Here is a 17,624-nt window from a genome sequence, read left to right on the forward strand (position 1 = left end):
AAGACATCTGCTGGGTGCCGTCCCTACAGCTCGGCTGGTTGGCTTGGGGCTGTTGGTCTGTCTGCAAGAAGCCCCACTGCTGAGGAGGTTCAGCCTCTGCCACTCAGGCTTCTCTCCACCAGTCACCCCTCAGCCCGCACTCCCCACACCCACAGCGCCTCTCAGGGACCAGAGCTGTGACAAACTTGGCCTTGAGGAATGCCGATTACAGGACTCTGTGTTTCACAAAACACGGTCAGGAAGTACTAAGGGTCCTCCCTAGTTCACTAGTGGATTTCCCGGAGAAGGATTATGCAATCGAGGAGGGATGGATTGAACGGGAAGAAGGGCGGTGGGTTCTACCCTGGAGGAGAGAACTGAAGCAGAGGGCAGAGGGCAGGGCCAGGAACCCTGCAGACACTCCGTAGGCCTTTAGCTTTACCTCATTCTTTTACAGCCGGCTGTGAGGCAAGACGAGGAGGCGAATATGAGGCCAGAAAGTGAGAGAGATTGCCAAGGAGTTATTGAGAAAAAGAAATGTGAGAATCACCAATCTGCTTCATTCTTTTGATTGCTCAGTGTGTTTGGGGTTTTTTTTGCCCTGCCTCAATTACTTTTTCTTTGATATCTGTCTTTATGAACCCCGGGTGCTGTGGATTCATTTCGGGATGAAACACTGAGTGGGGATGGGGCAGAGGAAGACCACTGATGGTGGTAAACAAGAGCTAGGAAGGTAGAAGGAGCAAGAAGACTCCTGCCCCTCTAGACCCAAATTGGGATAAATCTGGGTGATAGCTTTAAAACTGCCCAGTAGATTGGCAGGCCCGAAACCCACCCACCCTCCCAACGTCTGAATTTTAAGCTAGAGCATCATGCCAGGCTTCTGGCCCAGCACTGACTTCTCACACAGTGTGCAGCAGCTCAGGGAAAGTCAGTCCACGTTTAAGGGGTGCCCACTGTGTGTCAGACATCAGGCACAGGGCTTTAGATGGATGTGTTTTTTTACACTGTGTTCACCTTACAGTGGAGGAAACGGAGACCTAGAGAGGCTGCTAAACTGGCCAAGGTGACAGAATAAAAAACTCCTGTGCTGGACAGACCAGGGCTTACCTAGTGTTGGGGGCCTATTGGAAAGGCGATGAAGCGGAAGGCTCAGGAGGGCTCTGGTTATTCTGCATTTTTGATCAAGGCTAGAGAAAGTCTCATTGAGTTCCCCCAACTGGCTTTGGAATTTAAAGAATAGGCCACCTGAAGCAGAAACAGGAAAAGGAGGGCAGGAAGGGGCATGACTGCTCACCAGCCCCAGGACAAAGCAACTTCAGCCAGGGCCAGGGCAGCACAACCCAGGGGCTGGATACAGTCGGGTGTGCTTTCATTGTCCTGATGTGTCCCCGGACATTCCCGGCCTGTCGTCCATATTCTGCGTTTTGCTGCCACCAACACACGATAATCTGATCTAGGAGGTAGAAAAGGGAGTGGAATATCTGTAGAAACAAACATCATCAAATGTCCTGGCTCCCTTCCCAGAGCTTCAATAAAAATGCAGGAAGGAGGAAGCCTCGGAGCTGAGCTCGCATCAGCCAGTCTTCCCTGAGTCTTCACTTAGTCAATAGGAGAGGGCTCTGCAGTCTGGGGCTGCTGGCCCCGGGGGGCTGCTGTGGAGGGCGGCCCTGCCGCTGGAGGGGCAGGCTTCCCGATGGACCAGGACGCCAAGTACGAGTTGGGTACTTTCTTCCTGGATTGTCTTCCTTCACCCCCGTGTCCAAGTGTTTGCCATTACAGGCTTTCTGATTGTTTTGATCATGTTTACTGCTTTTAAAGGCTTGGTTTGGAGTCAGTAACAAGCACAGCTCTAATCTGGGCAACTAGTGAGTTGAAATACGCTCTTGGGAAGGTAACCCTACATTTATGGAGGTGAGCATAGACTCCATAAGAGCCAAACAAGAGTTTCTGGTGAAACTAAGCTGGCAGTGCAGTAAAAACCAAACCACGTGTCTTAAGAAGAATTCTACCTCTTGCTTCTCTCCTCGATACTTTGAAAAACAGAAGGAGATGGAATTATAAGCAGGCAGGGGTAGGGGGTATGGAAAAAGATTAAAATGAAAAATAAACTTGAAACATACCTAGCAGAACTCGCATTTGATTTAAAAGATTCTTTCCATTTCAATTCTCTGTGGGCCTATTCATAACAGAGATATGGTTACTTAAAATACAGTTTCTGCACAGGCTGGTCCAGCCTCCTTAAAAATGCCTTCCATATTTTCACTAGCCCCGGCTTCAGCATTGACTCATAATTCCTGAACAACACCTCCGACAAGACCAGTTGAACTTGAGCAGGGTGATTTTAAAACCTACTGACACCCCTTAAGTGACACTGAGACTTGGGCCCACAGGTGTCAGATTTCAGCTCTTTTTCCCTACAAACCCCCTCTCTACTCCCCGCCCCCAACCCCTGAACACACAGAGTCACAAGATCCTACAAGGCAGAACTATGGCACTGGTGTTGATTCAGGCAGATAAGTAACAAGTTCTCCTTAAAACACACACTCAAACTGTTACAATTCTGTTTGGTGTGGTTTAACCTTAGAAAAGAAATCATCGAATTTGTAAAGAAGGAACGGTTTTAAGCTCCCGTGTGGAGACGCTGTTAAATCAAGAGCAGCCTCCTTTCCCAAGGCGAAGCAGCCGGCACTCGGGCTCTGGGGTCAGACTGTCTGGATGCATATAGGTGGCATCCCTACCTGACCACCTGTGGGTCCAGTGAGCCTCTCTCAGCCTCGGTTTTGCGCCTCCCTTTGTTGTGCTTCACAGGCGTTGCATCTTTTACCAATGGAACCAGCAAAAAGCTTGTGTGCGCTTTATTGTCATACTCACTCCGTCGCAGTGGTCTGGAACGGAACCTGCCATATCTCTAAGGCCTGCCTGTGTCAGTCTCATTGTTGTGAGTTGTGAATGCAACAGCCTGTGGAACAGTGTCCAGCAAAGTGCCGGATCATAGTGAGCATTCATTGAACGTTAGCTATTATGGCCTCAAAACAACACGTTTTAAAAAGGGCTCAAGCAGGAAGACCGAACCTAACACTGCTGTTTGTGTTTTCTAGACACTTCTTAGAAAAATAAGCGCAGATGCTTGGAAACCTATCAGAGGCAGACAAATAGCTTCAGGAACACTGCAGCGAATTCTTAGCCTCTATCTAGGCTGAGTAACAAACTTCCTGGAAGACCTAAGAGGACCCAACACCCATCCAGATTGCTTTCAAGATAGGCCTCAGAAATCCACCCTGGCTGACTCAGCAGAAGAAACGCCTGGACAGAGCCCACCCCTTCAGCGGCTGACCGGAGTCAGGAGTCACGTCTGGACTGCAGGGCACTGTGGGAGGGGCGGGCCTCTGACTCAGGCAGACTTCACGGAGGGGACGTGGGTGGGGGGGTGTCCAGTCCTTGCTGAACCCGAAGCATTGTTCTGTCAACTGAGATTCCAGATCAGTTTCCATGTTCTACCTCCCTCCCGCGCTCTCTCTCTCTCTCCTCTCCAGAGGAAGGGCCGTTTTGCAGGGGTTGGTCAGGGCTGTGGTCGCTGCGAGTGAGGACTTTGGAGTGCCTTGTGAAGGTGTGAGAGGGGCGACTCAGATGTTGCCCAAATGGATTTGTATCTGACAAAGCAATTCTTCATGATGCCCCATTCTCACTGAAAGATAAAATCCTGTCACTCAGGGCATGCTTGTTTTTTGTAAATGTACCATTATTATTATTCTGCTGATCATGAACGTAGGCGCCAGGGTGACTTTGAGCGAGCTGGAAGAAGGTGCCGCTTCCTCTGGGCAGATGCGACGCTGCAGCCGCGCACGGGATTTCAGCCCCTGACACCCTCACACAGTCTGCTCAACCATCCAGAGGACCCTGTAAACACACTCCTTGCAAAACGTGCAAACAGTACCAAGGAATGAAAAGAAAACCATGATGAACAGTTTGGTTAATAGACCTTTGTTTTGTTTAAAACAGAATAATGAAGTTAATTCAATCGGGAGGGGGGAATATAGGTAGGTACATGGTGAAATTGCTAAACGGTGGCAGAGGTGTGCTGAAAGTCCCCTTTCTGCCGCTGAACCCCTGGTCATTCGATTCACCAGCTGTGTGTGTGTGTGTTTCCTCCAAAGTGCTCTGCATACAGATAAACATATATGCCAACAGGTATCTGCATGTGTGAGTGTGTGCCCCCTGTTTTACACAAATGTGATCTCACGTACAGAGCACAACACTTCTTGCTCTTCCCCCTCCGTGTTAGTACATATAGATCCTTCCTATTCCTTGTAACAGACGGGCAATTTTGCATTTACAGATGAATTTATTTCACCAAGCGCCCTGTGGACCAATCAGATGGTGGGTATGTATACTGTTTTCTGTGTTTTGCAGCCACAAACAAGGCTGTGATGATTATTGTTGTAAACATATTATACACACAGTGTTCCTAAACGTCTGCCAGGACGTTGGGGTCAGAGAGTCTGTACTACCTGTGAAATGCTGATAAACATTATCAAAGAGGCCATCCAATCAGCACTTCTGCCAGCCACGGTTTTGAGTGCTTGTTTTCCTACACTCTCGTGACGCTTTTATCTTCCAGTCTTTTAAAATGCATATCTGCCTTTTTTAACTTATCTGGGAGCACACCGTCTATTTTTAAGTTTCTTCCTCTCTAACCCCACCCATTCCCGAATCACCAAAAGTTCTTAACAACCCAGGGGGTGTCATCTGCAACTCTGTTAGCATATCCTTGGATGGAATCCACTTCAAAGTTGAATCTTCAAGTATGTCAGTCTAACCCGAAACTTTGATCTTCATCCCTAGGCAGGGCAGAAGCCTAAGGAACTGGTCCCCTATTCCTGGGGAGTCCTCAGAAATGCAAATTGTCCACTGTCCTGCTACTGCCACCTCTGTCACCTCTGCAGTCCCCAGCACGATGTTTTGGATGAGAGGCTTGTACTGGGAAAGGGTTTGTAAGTCGGGGTCAGAAAGAGGGAAGGGTTTAGAGAGCCCTGAAGAGAAGCAGAGGATGAAAGGCCAGCTGGAGTGCAGTGAGCATTCTGAAGGGGGTCTGAAACCTGGACCAGCCGCCATGGCTGCAAGGAATGCTGGGGTTTTATAAGCCTTGTTAGTGTCTCCATAGGTATTTTCCCCCCTGTTTTGCAGTAAAACCTATACAGAGGTTTTCACAAAAGTGGCTTTTGTGAAAGCCACTTTCACAGGGAGCTTTTCTTGGGGTGTCAGCAAGGAAGGGGGAGATGAGTGGGAAAAATATTGTTTTCTGTAGCGGGTCTTGGAGAATCCAGGGGCATGGGCGGTGAGTGGGTAGTAACACTGCAAAGATACTTGGAAAGCAGGTTCCAAAAGAGGTGTCCCGAGCCAAGGAAAGTTCCTGAGCTAAAATGTAGCAGCAACAGCTACCATTTATTGAGTACTTACTACATGCCAGGCACTGAGGTCACCCCTTCAGAGCGAGAGAATACGGGAGCTTCAACACTGCACGTGTACTCTCTAGTCTTGCCTTCCTCGATGATCCCAGATGAGCTTGTCGCCTCCTCTCCTGATCACTGTTCCCCAAGTGCCCTGCAGGTGCCCCTGGTTGAGGCATGATTTGCAATGCTTGGTCTCCCCCACCAGATTGTGAGCTCCTCAAAACTGGAGCCTTGCTTTCTTCATCTTTGGATTTGCTGTGCCTAGCCCAGTGCCTGACACATGAGAAGTGCCCCCTCTCCCCGCTGCCACCCACTGCTCAGTGAATAAATGTTGCATTAGGGCCAGACAAGCAGAGCTGCCACCCAGAGCTCCCTTTCCCACTCCCAGTTGGTAGGAGAGAGTGAAATGTTATTTACAAAAACACCAAGCCAAACAAGGCCCTCCCTTCCCTTATATGCTGAAGCTGTGCTGAGAACAGCCAGGGGTCACCAAATGGCAGCCAGATGGTAACTGACTGCTGCTCCCTAACTCCAGGGGCCTGGGGCAAAAGGCTTGGCCGCCCACCTGCTCCCAGGGACCTGTGAACAACCACTTTGTAGGGCAAAACCCAGACAGCGCCCTCCTCCTGAATCCCTCTCTGCAACCAGCTCTCAGAGCAACTCAGCCTCTGCTGCTGGTTCCTACCAGTCTGAGGGACTCCCAAAGCCGTGTGTGGAGCCGCTCTGTGGCCCGGCCTCTCCCAAGTATAGGTATCGCTTGCCTCCCCCTAATTCTTCTGTAACAGGGAGTGTTAACTCTGCAGGCCCAACCCGGTGTACTGTGGTGGACACAGCTGGGCAGTGGAATAGCTTGACTGAGGTGGAGCAGGGAGCACTAGCAGAGAGGACTAACTCTGAGGACACAGGAGTCTGGAGGAAGAGGGAAGGGGCTTTCTGCAGCGTTCCCAAACAAAGCGAACTGATCGGGCTTTGGGGAGAGCTCTATTTCATTCTGCACTGGTCCCCTCCTCCCACAGATCCAGGAGGCAACAGGCCCCCAACTGGTTATCAGGTCCTGCAGCGTGAGGGCTTTTGTCTCCCCCTCAGACATCTAGCTGGCAGGGCAAGGGGCCTACAAATCCTCCCTGACCCTCCCAGCTCTTTGTTATCTCAGAGGGAAGATTACATTTCTGTGTGGGGAGGCAAGGTGCCAGGAGGCCTCAGAGCAGGACAGAGGCAGGCAAAGTGATTGTCTGACCCCCTCTGCCTGAGGCTGGTCCGGACTGCCTTGGGGATGCTCTCCCTCCACCAGCCCCAGTGAGCCCCAAATGGAGGGTCCGCATTTCAGACAGAGGAGGGGGAGGAGCAGTCCAGAAGAGGGGTGAGGCTGGAAGGATAAAAGCAGGCAGCTCTCAATTATTTAGGATCCTCGTGTGTGTTCTGTGGATGGCCCAGGCCTTCTGTGGGTTTCTCACCTTCTCCATTCCTCTGCCTTTGGCTGCTCCCCTAGAAAACTGGGTGGAGGGGAGGGGGAGAGAGCGTTCAAGTTGGCCACTTGCTTTCATTTCAGTTTCTTGCTAAATCTATAGAGAAACTTGTTCAACACTAGGTCTAGGGCCTTTAACACCAAACAGACAACCATTTAGATCATTCTCTTTCCTTTTAAATCAAAGATACATTCTTGGGCCTCCTCTTTTGGGACTGGCAGGGAACGCCCCTCCCAGGGCTAGGGGCATGCGTTTGGCCTTCTCTCCGGCCTGCAGTGAGCATTCTGTGCAATGAAACAGCCCTAATGTGTGGGCAGCTTAGACGGGAGGGTCTACACAGGGCCTGATCAGGAGCCGAAGGTGGAAGGGTGGAAAGAGAGGCTTATAGGGGGAATAACCCTTGAAACAATGGCTGAAGTTCATGTATTCCACAAACATGTGAGTTCCTGCTTTTTATTTCGTTTTAAATTTATTCACTCATTCAATAAATATTTAATGAATATTTCCTCTTTCATCAGTCAATAAACATTTATTGAGCTCCCACTGTGTGAATGACACTGTGGGCCCCTATTCTTTCACCTGCTGGTCAAATAGAAAAATAGCTTAGAGACTTTTCCCTTAAGTTCAGGGAGAAGGGAGTTCTCCAATTCAGTATTTGAGATTCCACAACCTCATGAGTTTAGGCAGGGTGAGGATGAGGGAGCAGGCCCTGCCATAACCTACATGGTGACTTCTGTTTGCAGGACGTTTTTAGTGCAGTAACAGCTGTTATCTTACTTAATTCGATTCTTGTGACAACCTTGTGAGGGAGTCCCAACCAACTGGGGGTAATATGTAAACAGGTCTTGATGTTTTTCAGATGCATGATTTGAACAAAATCAAGGCGTTCATAAGTAGGAGACCAGAATGGAATTATCTTTCATACTTAATGTGACATGCTTCTCACCCTACCAGGGTTTCCCCCACCTGGAACCAGGGGAGTTGTAAAAAAAAAAAAAAATACAGACTCTTTGCTCCTTCCTGGGACAGTCTGCTTCCTCAGGTGTGGGCAGGGCCAAGAATTTGCATTTTTCAGAAGTTCCCAAGAGCACTCATGTCCATTTGGATTAGGGAGCCAGAAGATTACACCACTCTGTGGAAGGATCCAGGGCAAAGGACGGTCTAGCCACTTTCCCTCGGGTTCCATAGAGTATTGGAATGTGTTCTGGGTGGGCTCTTACTAATTTCCAAACCAACACCACCCCTCAATTCCACCCCACTCACTCTTGGCTTCCGAAACAGTAATCGTAGGCTGGAGACTTCTGGAGGCCAAGAATGGCACTGCAGAATTTACAGAACGTAGCTTCCCTAACGACGTAAAACCTAACCCATGTGACTGGGAGAAAATGAGATGGGGGGAAGGGTCTGAAGAGCGGGTCACCTTTTCGTGAATAAAAAGTGTGCTTTTATTGATTAACTCAAAATGCCAGGCCCTCATTTAATCCTCAACTCTACATGAAAACTACTATTATCCCCCTTTTACAGATGAGAAAACTGAGATATAGCGCAAGAAAATTATATCCCTCAAGGACACAGTCAGTCATACTTTAAAGTAAGTGCTGCCATACACGACCTCAGGTCGACAGCGTTTTCTCACCTCACCCCTAAACTGCTAATCTGTTCACTACCTGAAATTGGGGCACCCTGCTAGGCGATGCTCAGATGGAGGGGCAGGCGCTCCACTCAGATGCAGTCCAGACTGCTGGAAAGAAGCAGGAGAGTGCCGGGCAGCTCTGCCCGCTCCCCCCTTTTCCAGGGCCGAGCCTCCAGAACTACAAAGCCCAGCAGGCAGCTGCAGGGGGAGGAGGGGGTGGGACCAGAGCGGGGTGGGAGTGAGAGAGCGAGCCTCGCGCCTTGCCGGCGCACAGCGCTCGGAGCGCTCCTGCGGGCATTAGTACAGCGGCCTCGGCAGCCGGCGGTGGCCAGTGGGAGCTCGAACTGCGGTGCAGCCGCAGCTCGCGGAGGAGCCCGGGCTGTGCGGGGAGCTGGGCGGCAACGTCCGGACTGGACCCAGACTCTGCTTAGCGCATTGCGGCGACCTCGCCTTCCCCTGTGGTGAGCCCGCGCCACAGCTGGAAAGCAGCGGAGACTGAGGACTTTTCTCTGGTCCGAGGGGCGCCCCACAGGGCGCACAGTACCAGTACTGCAGTCGGGCACGCCGCGGCGCCAGGCCCCCCCCAAAGAGATGGAGCCCGGGCTGCAAGAAGCGTGAGCAGCCGCGGGTCTGGAGAGGGGGGCCACAGGGTCTGGAGACCCCAGGCGGCGGACGGAGCCCTCCCCCTGCCCCGCCTCCGGGGCACCAGCTTCGGCTCCATTGTTCCCGCCCGGGCTGGAGGCGCCGGGCGCCGAGCGCCACCGGGAGTCGAGCGCCGGCCGCGGGGCTCTTGCGGCCCCGCCAGGAGCCCGGGGGCGGCGGGCCGGAGCAGGGGACGGGGGCGCCCGCCCGCCCGCACAAGCCACGGCGGACTCTCCAGAGGCGGAACCGCAGCGCCGAGTGAGGTAAGAGACGCGGTGCCCCCAGATCCGGGGCGGACTCGGTATCCCGAGCGGCCCCCGGCGCTGGAGCCTCCTGGCTGCGCGCTTCCCCCGCCGTGGTTGAGTCGGGTCGGGCGCCTCCGTCAGCCAGTTACCCACCCCCTCCACCTCCCGGCTCCCTCCCCAGCGCTCTGCGCCCCCCTTTTGTCTCCCCCGGGTTCCCTCCGCTTGCGTCGCCCTCTGCGCCCCCCGCCCGCGCTCGTCCCGCCGCTCTTCCTGCCGCCCAACTTTTCCGCCAACTCGCACCGGGGAGCTGGCCCGGCGGCGGCGGCGGCGGCCGCAGCGGCCCCGCGGTGAGTCCGGGGAAGGACGGCCGGGCGAAGGCAGCGGCGGCCCTCGATGTCCTCGGACTGGGGAGGAGGGCGGGAGTGGGCAGCGAGGTGGGGTGTGTGTGTGTGCTGCATTCCACTCCGTCTCTTTTTAGTCCACTCGTGGGAACTCACCCCGATTCAGCAGGTAGCTTTGGGTGGAACGCTAAAAATCTGGGGTGTTTCTATGTCCTTTATCACCTCGGAAAACTCTGGGGTAGATGTTGGGGTGGGTGGGGGCCTGAAGAGGGAATGATGTGGAGGGGTAAGTGAGCTTCTCTCCGAATAGGTTTTAACTCCTATGTCGTCACCAAATGGCTGAATCTGCTTTAGCGGAGCGAGAAAGGAATTCCCTTTTCCAGAGGGGCTTATCTTCCACTTAGTCCATCTCCGAAAGGGTCAGAAGTTTGGGGACTGGGAGGGCGCCCAGCGGGTGGTTAAGCTCTACGCTGGGGTCTGGGGGAGGGGAACGTTCTGTTCCAATCTGGTTCTAGGAGGTGGGGGAAGGGACGAGGGTTTTGTCCGGTGCGGTTCACTCGGCAGTGATGCATGTTGCTTCTCAGGCCCAGACTCCTCTGCTTTCCGCTCTCCTCCGGTAAGGTTTGGGGTCGGGAGAAGAGGGGCTAGCAGAACCTTCATTTGTGGAGGAATTTATTGACGTCGTAGATTGAATTCGTTTAACACATAGCGTGCGAAGGCAGCCAGACACCTTTGGGAGAAGGGGTGAAGCCTGCTTCTCCTTTCTGGGCCCAGAAGCTATTAGCCCATTTAAAAATTTCTGCGGTGTCTTTCTCCCCCAGTACATTTCCCCCCATTTTCCAGATGCAGCAGCTGCATCTGGTTCTGCTTCACCCCCACACGGTCACACCCGCAACCACATATTAACATCCCTCTTCCTCCCTTCTCCCAACCCCAAAATTAAAACTGGAATTCTTCAACTTGTCCTTTCCACCTCCCTCTTTAAAATTTCTTAAGACTTGAGGTGAGGCGTTGGAATTTAAGGAGGAGGAAAAAAATTACCCTGGATCCCAAGTTATTTAGGATCTGATGGTGGTGTTACTTCCTAGATTGTGCGGAAAAGAGGCATCGTAGAAGATGGGGGTCAAGGTTTTAGGGGTGGCACCTGCGAAGGGCTCAGCTGCTGGAGGTGGACTCTGGTCATGGGTCTGACCCTGAATTGGCCCCGACAACGGAAGTTGCTGGTACTAAAGTATTGCTGCTTGTCCCTCCGGTTACCGCTGGGGCAGCCGGAGCATCTGACCCTGTCTGGAGCTCGCTGTCCGGTCTCCGGTGCGGGCGGTGGCGTCACGCCTTTTCCATCCTCTTGGGAACAAGCCGGGAGCACAGCGGCCGGCCGGGGGCGTGGAGGGGGTTGGGTGGGGGGATTGTTGCAGCCACAGGCGCTCCCTGTGTTTTTAAACAGTTATTTGGCCTTCAGACCCTGGAAACTAAATTGGGACTTTTTACCATTTAAATAATGGCTACAATTTTGAAAGCGGAGATTGTTAGGGGGTTTTGGGGTTTTTTTTTTTTTTTTTTTTGGTCATTTCCTTCGAGGTAGTAGAGCAAGTTGTGGTCCAAAGTTGCAGGAGAGCTGGTCTCTCTCTCTCACCCTCTCCTTTCCAGTCTCTCAAATTGAAAACACTTCTCTGGTTTCTCCTTTGGGCGGTAGTTTTGGAGGCTGTAATGAAATCGCACTTTCTCTAGACATGGTAATTAAAGTGACTGTTTCCTCCGCAGATGTGCCCTGCCCTTTGCACCTCCGGACCAGCGCTTTTTTTGGAATACCATCTAAATTGTAGAACCTCAACCTTAAGACTGTTTAGCAGAAAATGGCCATTTTCCCCCGTTGGCCCAGTCTCCTGGTTTTCTCTATGAGGCTCACTGAAAAGCTATGCAGCAGGGCCCCGTGGGACCTGCCTCCGCCTGGCTAATAACCCCCAAGCCTGGGTCATCCCCCTTCCTTTCAGGGACTGAGGGCGAGGGGGAGAGCCGCTGTCGACCTCTGTCCTGGTGGCCTGCTTACTTAATGGCTTGTTTACATATTTCCCCCCACTTGGTTGGGAGAAGCTCCAGGGCTGCTGCTGACCCCAGAGGAGCAGCAGGTGTTTGGGGACAGGGAGGCTGCTGGGGCCTGGCTCCAGCTGGGATGGTTGTATACTGCACCAGTGACCAGCTCCGGGACATATCTGTTGCATTTACTGTTAGTCATAGCCGAATGTCAACTTTTTAATGAGGGCCATCCGACGGATAGCCACTCGAACGAGGGTGCTTTCACTGCCTGCCTTTATCGTGCTGGTAGAAAGGCCTATCTTGGAGGCATTTTCACAAATGGGATTTGGGCCAGAGTGGGCACTCCTTCCTTTGGTTCCCAAGTAGACAGTCTTGGGTGCTTCTTTACCTTGGCCTCAGGCCATGGAGGATGCTAGAAAGTTCCGTCAGGCACCCTAGAATAGTAAGGAAAGCAAAAAGCTCAGAAAGAAAGAGAGAAGGAGCCTCGCAGATGCTGTTCTCCCACCCCTCCTAGGGGAGAGGGGGAGAGTTGGCACCTCCCTGCACCGTGAGCCTGGGCTGGCTTTCCCGCTTTCTTCTCTGGACTCCAGAGGGCAGGAAGATGGAGTTGAGCGTGGAGTAGGCTGACTCCATCCATGGGGACCAAGGCAGATCCATGGGTTTTTGCTTTGAGTTGTATGCTTTTTGTTTGTTTTGGGTGTTGACCTGAAACAGGACTCCTAAAATAGGCGATTTGCTCCTGTGAGCTTGGGGTTTTAGCAGCAGGCTCCTCTGAAAGCTTTCGTCTTGCCTCCATTTTTTAATCTCTTTCATCAAAATGGCTGTTAGTTAAGAGCTTCCTAGGAAAGTTGGAGCCTGTTGCTGCTGGAGGAAAAGGCGCTGGAGAGAATTGATTCATACATCTTGTTCTGAAGAGGCCTCACATCACTTGAGTTTAATTTCCTCTTGGGAAATTTGTCTTGCGTCTGTTTTCCCAAGAGCTTTCTAAAAAGGTCTGAATGCACCAGGGACTGGTGGGGGTCCAGATGTAGAGCTTCAGAGAAGACTCTGGTGCTTCCAGAGAGGATTAAATACCAGACTCAAGCTAAGATATTTGCTTTTCCCTCTAAGGTTGCATTTACCTTAAACAGAAGTCCTCTCCTTACCCCCATTGCCCCTTGTAATTAAAGGAGCTATGTTTGGTCCCCAAGTAAACAGCCCTCACCTAGGAGAGCAGCCCCAAGAACACGGTGGCGGTCCACTCACCCATCCTGTCTTCGGTAGCAAAGTTTCCTAGAATATAGTGGAGCAGTTAGTGTTTAGCTTATTATCTTTTCACTTAACTTTTTTTTTATAACATACTGATTTTTTCTTTTTTTTTTAAAGATTTTATTTATTTATTTTTAGAGAGGGAAGGGAAGGAGAAAGAGACAGGGAGAGAGAAACATCGATGTGCAGTTGCTGGGGGCCATGGCCTGCAACCCAGGCATGTGCCCTGACTGGGAATCGAACCTACGATGCTTTGGTTCGCAGCCCACACTCAATCCACTGAGCTACGCCAGCCAGGGCTTCACTTAACTTTTTATATATACCTCACTCCCAAGGACATTTGGGTACTTCTTACAGGGACTCAGCATTTTAAAGTTAGTGTTTTCCTTGCCCCCACTAAAACTCTGCAGGCTGAGCTGCACGACTTCATCTGGGTGCTTAGTAAGTACTTGCTCTGCCACTCTCAACAGGGAGCAGAAGATGCTCGCTTTTAGGAAAAGTGACCGTTTCTGTTAAGCAGTCTTATTCTGTAATATTGTGGTATTATTTCCTCAATTCTGAGGCATTGAAAAGTTTAGAAAATGTCCCATTTGTTAAATTTTGAAATAGAGCTTGTCTGGCTACAAGGACTACTTGACTATGGCTTTTCTCTGGCATTCTCAACCTCTTTTGTATGTGAGTATCTATGTCAGTGTCTTTTCCATCAGCCTTTCTTTCTTTCATTCATTTATTCATCCAGTTAACAAATGTGTCAGCATCTGCTGTGTACATATTAGGTGCTTTGCTATCAAAGCCTAATCAGGTACAGACCCTGCTGTTAAGGGGCTTGCTGTCCCATGGTGTTTTGTCAATTCAGAGGGATGAGATGCTCAGCTAGAAGGCCAAGAAAGGCTTGTGGCTTTTTGAGGTGGGGCTCAGAGGATGTGAAGGCTCGGCCCGTGGAAGGTGGAGGGGAGGCAAAGAAACACTTGTGCAGGGTGTAGAGGTTGCCTAGTGCGGTGCTGCCCCGTAGAAACACAGCGCAAACCACTTGTAACCACACTAGACATTAAGTAGAAAGAAACCAGCAGAGAGATTTACTTACTTACTTATTTAATATTTATTTATTTTAGAGAGAGGAGCAGGGAGGGAGAAAGAGAGGGAGAGAAACATCCATGTGAGAGAGAAACATCGATTGGTTGCCTTTCATATGCGACCTGGACTGGGCACTGAACCAGCCACTGTCCTTCCTCTTTGTGAGACAACACCCCACCAGCCGAGCCACGTCGGTCAGGGCAGAATTAATTTTTATTAATTCATTTGTTTGTTTTGATTCTGACAATATATTTAATTTAGCCCAATCCATTCAAAATATTATCATTTGAACATGTAATCAGTATGAAAATTATTGAGGTACTTTACTTTTTCTTATTACCATGGTTCCAGAATCTGTGTTCTTTTCATTTCTAGTACACCACAGTTCACACTAGCCACATCTCAGGTGCTCAGTAGCCACAAGTGGCTCGCGGCCACCGTATAGGACACTGTGTCTACAGTGTGGGGCTTGAAGGTAGATAGTGAGAAATACCTTTGCAAGGGTACAAAGTTTGTGTCCTCCTGCTGCCAATTACCAAAACATCCTGTGAGTGCTCCCAAGGAGCGGCCTAAAGCACGGTATTTATAATTCCTTACGTTTGGTTAAGACTTTAGAGAGAAGAAAGCAGGTGCCCCTTTGACCCTCATAACCTGTGCCATAGACAAGTCAAAAATTGTAGCACCCTCCAACAACTGGGAAACCGAGGCTCAGAAAGGTTCAGTGACTCTCCCAGGGTGGTGGGGTCATAAATGGAAGAGCAAGAATTCATTTGTTAACTTCTTCCAGAAAACCAAAAGAAAAAGACTTGGCCCTGAACTCGTAAGCTAGTTTTCCTTACATCATTTTTGGACAAGGAGATCTGATGGTCATAAAACCGTTACTCTTAGAATTCAATAGAAATGCCAGCTCGTGTATTCTAACCCCTGCTTTCTCACCAGCCACCATCCCATCTTGCATTGAATTAGTCCTGAGAGAGGAGAGAGCAGGTACTTTCACTTGCGCTGCCCATTGGTTCTCAGGGCCACCTTTGACAGATGCAAGACAAGTACTTCAGCCCCTTCATCAAGTGGGAAAGCGGAGGTGTGTGTCTGTGTCCCCCACCCCCTTCCCTAGTGGGGACCTCTGCACCCAGACAGAGTGGGCTGCTAGTCCCAGGAGACCTGACATTTGGGAGAAACTGATGGTGGCGCTAGCTGCAGGGTCTCTGAGGAAGCTGCTGTGTACACCTATGAGGTGACAGGTCACATCTGTGCAACAGTGAAGGAAGGAGACAGTTTCCGGGGGATTTTAAAAATTCATGAATTAGTTGAACGAGAAGAAGGCGAGGTAAAGGAGAAGGTGGCAGTCCCTGGTTCCCAGGCAGTGTGTGGACTAGTGGTTTGCATCACTGTGTTTTCTGTAATGAGGTGTGTGCCCACTTACCTTCTCATTCCAGGAGTTGGTGGCAGACAGAGGCTGGGTCTTCTTAATATCCTTTGGTTTATAGATGTGGGACTTGAGACCCAGAGGAGAAGCAGAAGAAGAGACTTTTGCAGGGAAACTACAAGATTAATTCAAAGTACATTGAACTTGAACAGTCTGCAGCCAACCCACACCTGTGAGGAGGTAGACAGGCTTTTCAGGGGACACACTGGTCAGGTGGTGATGGAAGCTGCCTGTCTGCTACATTTGAAAACAAGCTAAACTTCTCAAGGTGGCACCACCCTTTCCCGCTGGACACTAAAAACTCATTCATTACTCTAGTGGCTCCTGTGGGACTTACGTTCTTAGCTGAGTGTGCCTTTTTGGGTGATAGGCCTGCATCGGTTTGGCATATCTTTGGGATTACTGAGATGTGGAATGTGGTTTCGGGATGTCCTCTTGGCAAGCATCACTTCTGTCCCAGGCCAGGGGTCATGCCCCATTCCATGTCTTAGATGACACATCTGTGAGCTGCTTCCAAGGGTCTTTGAACCTATGGGATTGAGAACCGAGGCCCTTGCATTCCCAGAGTTACCTCAGATCTGTCCTTGTCTACTTTGTTTCTCTGTGGCACGGGGGTGCCCTTTGGAGAAAATAAGTTTGCATCAGCTAGAGTCAGGTTTGAGCAGCCCCTGATTTCCTTCCCCCCACCCCGTTCGGCAGCATCTGAAAACCTGGGTGACGAAGCGTTCTGTTGCTTACCAGCTGCATGTCCTTGGGCAAAGTGCTTACCCTCTCTGAGCCTCAGTGTCCCCGTGGCATAGAGGGGAAATGGTTGCCACCCCACCCCTTGTAAGTTTATGGCAAGGAAGAAATGAAGTCTCATAATTACAGGTTTTACCTAGTCCATGCTTGGCATGTAGTGGGTATCCAGTAAACATTTGTTCCGCACTCTCTCTCTCCTAGTCCCTTCCCTAAATTTAGAAAAATAAAAGGGACATATTACTTCTCCTTTGATTTGGAATCATTAAGCATTTTTAGGAAAGCCTGGGGAGGGAGCTAGTAGTAGCGCATTCGTACTCCCACTGGCAGGCGCGTGTGAATGAAGCCAGGACTCTGGGGGGTTTCTGCCAGCGGAGACTGACTCACTCACAGGGCCCTGTCTGGCTCGGGGGAGGCAGGGCTGGGGCGCCACATTAGGGCATGTTCCGGGGAAGTGGATTCTCTGAATAGCTTGGATGGTGCTGTGGAGTATTTAGGGCAAAAGCCACCTGGAAGATGGAGATGGTCGCCCCCATGTAGCCCAAACAGTGCCCAGAAGGTCTTATCACTTGGTAAATGTTTAGCAGCAACAATCCCTTGTTCCTTAAGACCCCAGGTATTGTCTTGAATCTTAGCCCTCCAGACCTGAGGAGGGTAAAGGGCCTGTGCTTTTAACCTGGGCTGACACGAGCTGTCTTTGAATCAGGCCCAGCAAGAGTCCGTTGGCTCTTCAGCACAACCCCCCACCCCCCGGCCCGCTCCGACTTACAGATTCATTTCTGTCGGAGGGACATCAGCTGTCACCTTTCAGCACGGAGGAGAGGACCGGACCCACCTCATGGCTCCGCACTCTGAGGCTCTTTTTAAGGAGCTGGTGAGAGTTGTGTTCTCTCCCTGAGGGAAGCTGATGGAACCAGAGATCCCTGTGATGCATAGTTTTCGAGATAAAAAGAGAGGACCCTGGGGATCACTCTTTTCAGCTTCCTCGCTGCGCGGGTCCAGAGAGGGTCAGCATCTCATTCCTAGTCCTTGGCCTAGTCCGAGATTCTTTCTCTCTCTTTGCCCTGCAACAAACTGTTGGTTTTGCCCTGGAGGGAGCAAAGTCTTATTTAAAAAAAATATTGATTGATTTTAGAGACAGAGAGAAGGGGAAAGAAAGAAACATCAATTTGTTCTTCCACTTATTTATGTAGTCATTGGTTGCTTCTCGTATGTGCCCTGACGGGGATCAGGGATCGAACCCACAAGCTTGGTGTCTCAGGACAACACTCGAACCACCTAAGACACCCAGCCAGGACGAGAGTGAAGGCTCCTGCAGTCCCGTCATACTCTGTGCAGCCGTTGC

At 50.9% G+C, this 17,624-nt stretch overlaps 1 protein-coding gene across 1 annotated transcript in view; it reads left to right on the forward strand.

Annotated features, from left to right (window-relative positions):
• The first annotated feature begins 9,304 nt into the window (after positions 1-9,304).
• FGFR1 (fibroblast growth factor receptor 1) overlaps positions 9,305-17,624 on the forward strand; it is a 48,401-nt gene continuing 40,081 nt past the window's right edge. Inside the window, exon 1 of the mRNA XM_036011600.1 lies at positions 9,305-9,436. The gene's annotated coding sequence lies outside the window, so the exon portion shown is untranslated. The remainder of the gene's footprint in view (positions 9,437-17,624) is intronic.

Source organism: Phyllostomus discolor, chromosome 11 (genome assembly GCF_004126475.2).
Source record: "Phyllostomus discolor isolate MPI-MPIP mPhyDis1 chromosome 11, mPhyDis1.pri.v3, whole genome shotgun sequence".
Classification (NCBI taxonomy): Eukaryota; Metazoa; Chordata; class Mammalia; order Chiroptera; family Phyllostomidae; genus Phyllostomus; species Phyllostomus discolor.